Source organism: Leucopleurus acutus (genome assembly GCF_964270905.1).
Source record: "Leucopleurus acutus genome assembly, chromosome: 4".
NCBI lineage: Eukaryota > Metazoa > Chordata > Mammalia > Artiodactyla > Delphinidae > Leucopleurus > Leucopleurus acutus.
Window position 1 is genome coordinate 80,094,248 of NC_139146.1, and position 7,608 is coordinate 80,101,855.

A 7,608-nucleotide genomic window follows, 5' to 3' on the forward strand; every position below is an offset into this window, starting at 1 on the left:
CCACCTGGAAGAAATGGACTCATTCTTAGAAAACACAACCTACCGCGACTGAACCAGGAAGAAATAGAAAATATGAACGACCAATCACAATCACTGAAATTGAAACTGTGATTAAAAATCTTCCCACAAACTAAAGCCCAGGACCAGATGGCTTCACAGGTGAATTCTATCAAACATTTAGAGAAGAGCTAACATCTATCCTTCTCAAACTCTTCCAAAATATAGCAGAGAGAGGAACACTCCCAAACTCATTGTACGAGACCACCATCACCCTGACACCAAAACCAGACAAAGATGTCACAGAAAAAGAAAACTATAGGCCAATATATCTGATGAATATAGATGCAAAAATCCTCAACAAAATACTAGCAAACAGAATCCAATAGATTATACACCATTGTCTAGTGGGTTTATCCCAGGAATGCAAGGATTCTTCAATATATACAAATCAATCCATGTGATACACCACGTTTTAACAAATTGAAGGATTAAAACGATATGATAATGTCAATAGATGCAGAAAAAGCTTTTGACAAAATTCAACACCCACTTATGATAAAAACTCTCCAGAAAGTAGGCATAGAGGGAACCTACCTCAACATAATAAAGGCCATACATGACAAACCCACAGCCAACATCGTTCTCAATGGTGAAAAACTGAAACCATTTCCACCAAGATCAGGAACAAGGCAAGGTTGCCCACTCTCACCACTATTATTCAACATAGTTTTGGAAGTTTTAGCCACAGCAATCACAGAACAAAAAGAAATAAAAGGAATCCAAATCGGAAAAGAAATAAAACTGTCACTTTGCAGATGACATGATGCTATACTTAGAGAATCCTAAAGATGCCACCAGAAAACTACTAGAGCTAATCAATGAATTTGGTAAAGTCACAGGATACAAAATTAATTCACAGTAATCTCTTGCATTCCTATACACTAGTGCTGAAAAATCTGAAAGAGAAATTAAGGAAACACTTCCATTTACCATTGCAACAAAAAGAAAAAAATACCTAGCAATAAAGCTACCTAAGGAGACAAAAGACCTGTATGCAGAAAACTATAAGACACTGATGAAAGAAATTAAAGATGATACAAACAGATGGAGAGATATACTGTGCTCTTGGATTGGAAGAATCAATGCTCTGAAAATGACTACACTACTCAAAGGAATCTATAGATCCAATGCAATCCCTATCAAACGACCAATGGCATTTTTCACAGAACCAGAACAAAAAATTTCACAGTTTGTATGGAATCACAAAGGAACCTGAATAACCAAAGCAATCTTGAGAAAGAAAATCAGAGGTGGAGGAATCAGGCTCACAGACTTCAGACTATACTACAAAGTGACAGTAATCAAGACAGTATGGTACTGGCACAAAAACAGAAACATAGATCAATGAAACAGGATTGAAAGCCCAGAGATAAACTCACACACATATGGTCACCTTACCTTTCATAAAGGAGGCAAGAATATACAATGAAGAAAAGACAGTCTCTTCAGTAAATGGTGCTGGGAAAACTGGACAGCTACATGTAAAAGAATGAAATTAGAACACTCCCTAACACCATACACAAAAATAAATTCAAAATGGATTAAAGAACTAAATATAAGGCCAGAAACTATAAAACTCTTAGAGGAAAACATAGGCAGAACACTCTATGACATAAATCACAGCAAGACCTTTTTTGGCCCACCTCCTAGAGAAATGGAAATAAAACCAAAAATAAACAAATGGGACCTAATGAAGCTTAAAAGCTTTTGCACAGCAAAGGAAACCATAAAATAGAAAAAAGACAGCCCTCAGAATGGGAGAAAATATTTGCAAAAGAGGCAACTGACAAAGGATTAATCTCCAAATATAGAAGAAGCTCATGCAGCCCAATATCAAAAGAATAAACAACCCTATCCAAAAATGGGGAGAAGACCTAAATAGACATTTCTCCAAAGAAGATATACAGATTGCCAACAAACACATGAAAAGATGCTCAACATCACTAATCATCAGAGAAATGCAAAACAAAAGTTCAATGAGGTATCACCTCACACCAGTCAGAATGTCCATCATCAAAAAATCTACAAAAAGTCCATTCTCCAGTAGGTCTGTGTCTTTATTCCTGTCTTACCCCTAGGTTCTTCATGACATTTTTTTTCTTAAATTCCATATATATGTGTTAGCATACGGTATTTGTCTCTCTCTTTCTGACTTACTTCACTCTGTATGACAGACTCTAGGTCTATCCACCTCATTACAAATAGCTCAATTTCGTTTCTTTTTATGGCTGAGTAATATTCCATTGTATATATGTACCACATCTTCTTTATCCATTCATCCAATGATGGGCACTTAGGTTGTTTCCATCTCTGGGCTATTGTAAATAGAGCTGCAATGAACATTTTGGTACATGACTCTTTTTGAATTATGGTTTTCTCAGGGTATATGCCCAGTAGTGGGATTGCTGGGTCATATGGTAGTTCTATTTGTAGTTTTGGGGAGGGGGAAGGGTGAGCTGTGACAAAGCAAGAGAGAGGCATGGATATATATACACTACCAAACGTAAGGTAGATAGCTAGTAGGAAGCAGCCGCATAGCACAGGGCTATCAGCTCAGTGCTTTGTGACCGCCTGGAGAGGTGGGATAGGGAGGGTGGGAGGGAGGGAGACGCAAGAGGGAAGAGATATGGGAACATATGTATATGTATAACTGATTCACTTTGTTATAAAGCAGAAACTAGCACACCATTGTAAAGCAATTATACCCCAATAAAGATGTTAAAAAAAATCTACAAAAAGTAAATGCTGGAGAGGGTGTGGAGGAAACGGTACCCTCTTGCATTGTTGGTGGGAATGTAAATTGATACGGCCATTATGGAGAACAGTATGGAAGTTCCTTAAAAAACTAAAAATAGAAATACCATATGACCCAGCAATCCCACTACTGGGCATATACCTGATAAAACTGTAATTCAAAAATAGTCATGTACCACAATGTTCATTGCAGCTCTACTTACAATAGGCAGGACATGGAAGCAACCTAAGTGTCCATCAACAGATGAATGGATAAAGAAGATGTGGCACATATATACAATGGAATATTACTCAGCCATAAAAAGAAATGAAATTGAGTTATTTGTAGTGAGGTGGATGGACCTAGAGACTGTCATACAGAGTGAAGTAAGTCAGAAAGAGAAAAACAAATACTATATGCTAACACATTTATATGGTATCTGAAAAAAAAAAAAGATTCTGATGAACCTAAGGGAAGGATGGGAATAAAGACACAGACATAGAGAATAGAATTGAGGACACAGGGAGGGGAAAGGGTAAGCTGAGTCGAAGTGAGAGAGTAGCATTGACATATATACACTACCACATGTAAAATAGATAGCTAGTGGGAAGCAGCTGTATAGCACAGGGAGATCAGCTCGGTGCTTTGCAACCACCTAGAGGGGTGGGATAAGGAGGGTGGTAGGGAGACACAAGACAGAGGGGATATGGGGATATACATATGCATATAGTTGATTCACTTTGTTATACAGCAGAAACCAACACAACACTGTAAAACAGTCATACTCCAATAAAGATGTTTAAAAAATAAACAAAAGTACACCAAATTATATATGAGCTAAATTGTTGAAGAATACATTTGTTAAACAATTATTATTTTGCTCTAGTGCTCTATGCAATGTGATTTGTTTTATTTGATTTCTGTAAGCCATGGCAGGACTCTCTCCCACCTGAACCAGTTGCACTAAAACTGTCTGTTCCACCCTTCCCTAAATTTTAGAGAATGGTAAATTTCCTGAGAAATTGTGGACAGTTAGTAAACTAAAGTAAAATTAAAAGAAGATATGATTCATTTTCCCTGCTAGTGAAATTGCACCTTTTCTGATGACTTCTTATTAGTGGTTACTGCTGCTGTTTGGTGACCTTGGAAATGATAAAACTTGTACATGGAATGATTCCAATTCAAAGACAATTCTGTCACCTGACACTTTTCTGGGTTATAGCTCCCTGCATGTCTTTTGGGAAACTACCCCACCTCCCTTCACGCAGTTTAGGTGGGATAGTCAAACTCCCTTGGCCAAGGACTGGCATATGACCTAAACCAAACCAATCAAGTTCTTTCTCCTCAGTGTTTGTGTCTTGAGCAGAATGACATGAGTTAAAAAACAGTTGAAGTTGCCACTTTTTTCTTCCATCTAGGTGTGTGTGGTTGACACCATTCTTCACTATGTCTTCTCTCAAGACTTTCAGGATAAAGAGATTACTGGACAAGAAACAGAAGCAGAATAATCCCATTCCTCAATGGATTCAGATGAAAACTAGTAATAAAATCACTACAGTGACAAAAGGAGATGCTGGAGAGGAACCAAGTTGTGTCTGTAAGGAATTGCACATAAGATGGCCCACGTATTTATGCTGTATCAAGGTTGCTAGCATCTTACCATAACAAGCTGAAAATGTCACCACTATCTGGGACAGCTGGACATGTTTTACTGGGAAAATAATTGTTTTTCCCTTTATTTCTATGCTTCTGTGCAAGTAGGTTGGCTCAGTATTATATGAGACCTTTTGTTTGGGGAAAAAAAATAAAACAATTGAAGCTGCTACAAAGGAAGGGACAAGAGGAGATGTTTCTGATACTTTTCTCTCCTTTCCAAAGTTTGGTTGTTTAGATTTTTCTGTCAATTTTGTGAGCTTCTCTGTGTATTTTCAACAAATGACTCATTTACTTAAGTTAGATGAGTCAATTTCAACTATTAGCAACCAAAGAGCCTTAGTGATGCACATGTGTACAAAGAACATTTTTAGTGTCAGTAAAATTCAGATCTTTTTCCAAGTTTTTCAATTTTTGTCCAAAAAATTCAAACATGACAGAAAAAATGATTAAATTCTTTTTACGGCTAAATAATATTCCATCATATATGTATACCACATTCTGTTTATCCATAAATTAGTTGATAAACATTTGGGTTGTTTCAAGTTTTTGACTGTTATGAATAATGCTGGTATGATTATCTGTATTCAAGTTTTTTGTGTGGACCTATTTTCAGTTCTCTTGAGTATATACCTAGGAGCAGAATGGTTGTGTCATATGGTAAGTCTATGTTTAATTTTTTGAGGAACCACCAAACTGTCTTCCAAAGTGGCTCTCGGGTCAATTTGAGTGGACAGATCAGTCTCTGAAAATGATGCTTGCAAAGGAGTTACTGGCATGCCAAGCTCTCCATGATTTATCTGACCCTAAAGGATTCCCAGATGACAGCTGTAGGGCTGCTAGAGTATCTGGGTAACTTTTCTGCATCTGTCAGGAGGTACCTTACTAATGAGAGAATGTTATATTCTGTGATTGATCAAGTTCTCAAAAACAATTTTCTCTTCCTCCTGTTATTGATAGTTCTGAACATTGATATCTTTTACTCCCCATGGAGTCAAAAAGCACCTAAGTGTATGTGATTGCAAGCAGAAAACTAGGGGACAGAAGTCAGGTATTGGCAGTTTATCTACTTTCATTTGTACGTGGACTGTTAATATAAATGTCAGATGTAAAGCATTAATGCAAGTCAAAATGTTTCCATGAAGAAATTTCAGCAGTTCAATTTTACAATTATAAATAAATCTACTAAATTTTAGACAATGCCAGCATTTGGATTTTTTTAAAACAAGTAAATTTTTTGTTGGTGGCAACTAAATGGTGTTTATAGCATTCTTATCATACAGTAGATTCCATCCATTCACTATAGTTTTCTGAGTTGTCTTACATGCAAGTACATGTTTTTAATGTTGTCCGTCTTCTGTATTGTTCCTATAAATTTGCTATTAAAATATATTAAACTATACAAAAGATATGAGACAATATGATTATACCTCATAATTGTTTTATATGTTTTAATGCTATGCATTTAAGTAACCAGAAATTTGGATTACAAATAATTATATAGTTCATTTACATTTTTTAAAAGGACAATTTTACTGAATGACATTCAATATTCTCTCTAACTTTAAGAGACAACAACTCTGGTATAACTTCTAGCATAACTTCAAGTACAAGGAGAAAAGTCCTCTAAACATTTTATTGTTAGATATTTTTACATATATGTCACAGCTAAATAAACTATAAACTCCTTAGTTGTGGAGGCTACAAAGCCAAGAAGTAATATAATAAAGAAAGCACAGAGTTGGGAAGATGGCTCCAGAATCTGAATTCAGATTGCGTTTCTTACCAACTCAATAAATCTGGTCACAGCTCAAACTCTCTGACTCTCAGGTTACTCAATGATATAAGGTATGATACCTCCCTCACATAATTATTGGGGAATTAAATAATATAATATGTATAAAAGTCATCTTTCATAATACTCAGAAAATGTCTGTCCTTTCCTTTATATTTTTTGTGAACCTAAGACCTTTGGGTAGTTCCTTGCATGGTAAATACTCAACACAAAATATGTTGAGGATGATATGGTATTCCTTTATACATTTTATAAACTAGTATATCATCACTAGTTTTTTAGTAATTATTTTCTAATATGCCCCAAAGGTATGATAAATAGTTGCTCTATTTTATATATATATATATATATATATGTGTGTGTATATATATATATACACACACACACACACATATATATGATTAAAGTCAATGATTCGCTGCTGAAAATATACTACTTGGGGGGAAGGAAAAGATATTCATTTCCCCAACAATACAATAAAAATCTGATGGTCATTAGTGTTGGCCCCCTAATATTTTTTTTATTCCCCTCATGAGAACATGTACTTCTTCCCTTCTGGAAGTTAAATATGGCCATGTTTCACACTCTGTAATCAAAAGTGGTGTGAATCACTCCCAGGCAGAAGCTTAAAGAGCCCCCGAGCAGTTCTGCATGCGTTCTTTCACTCTGTCCTGACTACAGTGTTTTGGAGAGCAGTGGTTCCTATGTTACTTATGCCACTTTAGGGGATGTTTGGCAAGGTCTGGAGACATTTTTTGGTTGGCACGACTGTGGAGGGTGTTACCTGCATCTAGTGAGTAGAAGCCAGGTCTGCATTAAATATTCTACAGTGCACTGGACAACCTCTACCCTTCCCACCCTGAGACAACAAAAACTTTGTCAGCCCAAACTGTCAATAGTACCACCCCTAAGAAACTCTAGCTTGGAGTAAGGAAGATTTGATGGTGGTTCCTAACTGTCCAAAAATGGACAAGAAGTATGAGCAAGAAATAAACCTTAGCTATTTCAGACCACTAAAAGTTTCAGATTGTGTGTTATCACAGCACAGCCTAACTTTTCCTGACACATTTATTTTGTAACTTGAGTGAAATTAGAACACAATGGGCTTTCCCAAGTAATGTTTAAATAATTTGCTTCTGATATTTCTGGATTTAATATCCTTTGAATACATGACTGCTGGGATTAAAATTGAGGTTGAAATTTGTTTAAAATGGAAAACAAATTTATTAGTTCAGATTTCAAGACAGTTTAGCTTCTTTTTAGAGGGAAATGATTGTTCATGAGAAGCATCTGGTTTTAATGCCTAATGTCCTTGCTCTAAGAAACCCAACAATCCAGTCAAATGCTTGAGGGAAAAAAGAGATTA

The 7,608-nt window shown here is 36.0% G+C and overlaps 1 pseudogene across 1 annotated transcript; it reads left to right on the forward strand.

The window, feature by feature from the left end:
* The first annotated feature begins 4,240 nt into the window (after positions 1-4,240).
* On the forward strand, positions 4,241-4,524 carry LOC309961257 (large ribosomal subunit protein eL39-like; annotated as a pseudogene). The gene has a single exon. The product of its transcript is annotated as a large ribosomal subunit protein eL39-like (transcript).
* The last annotated feature ends 3,084 nt before the right edge of the window (positions 4,525-7,608 follow it).